This window comes from Bison bison, unplaced genomic scaffold, assembly GCF_000754665.1.
Source record: "Bison bison bison isolate TAMUID 2011002044 unplaced genomic scaffold, Bison_UMD1.0 scf7180017864327, whole genome shotgun sequence".
In the NCBI taxonomy this organism is placed as follows: domain Eukaryota; kingdom Metazoa; phylum Chordata; class Mammalia; order Artiodactyla; family Bovidae; genus Bison; species Bison bison.
The window spans coordinates 4136066-4138135 of record NW_011494899.1 but is presented as its reverse complement, the minus strand read 5'-3'; positions in this window follow the sequence as shown (position 1 = coordinate 4138135).

The window sequence follows — 2070 nt, the reverse complement described above, 5'->3', positions numbered from 1 at the left end:
GAAAGATCAGCTGTTATCCTTATGGGAATTCCCTTGTGTGTTATTTGTTGTTTTTCCCTTGCTGCTTTTAATATTTGTTCTTTGTGTTTGATCTTTGCTAATTTGATTAATATGTGTCTTGGGGTGTTTTGCCTTGTGTTTATCCTGTTTGGGACTCTCTGGGTTTCTTGGACTTGGGTGATTATTTCCTTCCCCATTTTAGGGAAGTTTTCAATGATTGTCTCCTCAAGTATTTTCTCATGGTCTTTTTTTTTTTGGTCTTCTTCTTCTGGGACTCCTATGATTCGAATGTTGGGGCATTTAACATTGTCCCAGAGGTCTCCTGGATTGTCCTCATTTCTTTTAATTCGTTTTTTCCCCCCCTCTCTGTTTCATTTATTTCTACCATTCTATCTTCTACCTCACTTATCCTATCTTCTGCCTCCATTATTCTACTGTTGGTTCCCTCCAGAGTGTTTTTGATCTCATTTATTGCATTATTCATTATATATTGACTCTTTTTTATTTCTTCTAGGTCCTTGTTAAACCTTTCTTGCATCTTCTCCATCCTTGTCTCCAGGCTATTTATCTGTAACTCCATTTTGTTTTCAAGATTTTGGATCATTTTCACTATCATTATTTGGAATTCTTTATCAGGTAGATTCTCTTCCTTTTTTGTTTGGTTTGGTGGGTATTTATCCTGTTCCTTTACCTTCTGGGTGTTTCTCTGCCTTTTCATCTTGTTTGTATTGCTGTGTTTGGTGGCCTTTCAGTATTCTGGCAGTTTGTGGAGTTCTCTTTATTGTGGAGTTTCCTTGCTGTGGGTGGGGTTGGAGGGGTGGCTTGTCAAGGTTTCCTGGTTAGGGAAGCTTGTGTTGGTGTTCTGGTGGGTGGAGCTGGATTTCTTCTCTCTGCAGTGCAATGGAGTATCCAGTAATGACTTATGAGATGTCAATGGGGTGTGACTTTGGGCAGCCTGTATATTGAAGCTCAGGGCTATGTTCTTATGTTGCTGGAAAATTTGCATTGTATGTCTTGCTCTGGAACTTGTTGGCCCTTGGGTGGTGCTTGGTTTCAGTGTAGGTATGAAGGCATTTGATGAGCTCCTATCGATTAATGTTCCTTGGAGTCAGGAGTTCTCTGGTGTTCTCAGGATTTGGACTGAAGCCTCCTGCCTCTGGTTTTCAGTCTTATTCTTACAGTAGCCTCAAGACTTCTCCATCTATACAGCACCAATGATAAAACATCTAGGTTAAAGATGAAAAGTTTCTCCACAGTGAAGGACACCTAGAGAGGTTCACAGAGTTACATGGAGAAGAGAAGAGGGGGAATCAAAAGAGGAGAGAGCAAGCTAGCCAGTAATCACTTCCGTATGTGCTCTCTGCAGTCTGGACCGCTCAGAGATGTACATGTAGTTATAAAGAGAAGAGGGGAGGGAGGAGGGAGACAGAGGTGACCAGGAGGATAAAGGGGGGAATCAAAAAGAGAGAGACAGATCCAGCCAGTAATCAGTTCCCTAAGTGTTCTTCACAATCTGGAACACACAAAGAGATTCACAGATTTGGGTAGAGAAGAGAAGGAGGAGGGAGGAGATAGAGGCGACCTGGTGGAGAAAAAGGAGAGTCCAAAGTGGAAGAGAGCAGTCAAGCCAGTAATCTTGCTCCCAGGTTAAAATGGGTACTGAAGATTGGGTTCTTAAAAGTACAAAATTGATAACAAATACCAAAGAGCAAAGATTAAAAATCTAGAGTAGAGGTTGGATTCTCAAAAATACAATATCAAAGAAAAAAACAAAGTCACAAAATTATAAGATATATATATATATATACGAAGTTTGCTTTAAAAAATAGGGTTTGTTTTTTTTTTTTGCAAAGTAATAGTAGGTTATGAAAATGAAAATTAAAAGAGTAATCAGTTCAGTTCAGTTCAGTTGCTCAGTCGTGTCCGACTCTGCAACCTGATGAATCGCAGCACGCCAGGCCTCCCTGTCCATCACCAACTCCCGGAGCTTACGCAAACTCGCGTCCATCGAGTTGGTGATGCCATCCAGCCATCTCATCCTCTGTTGTCCCCTTCTCCTCCTGCCCTCAA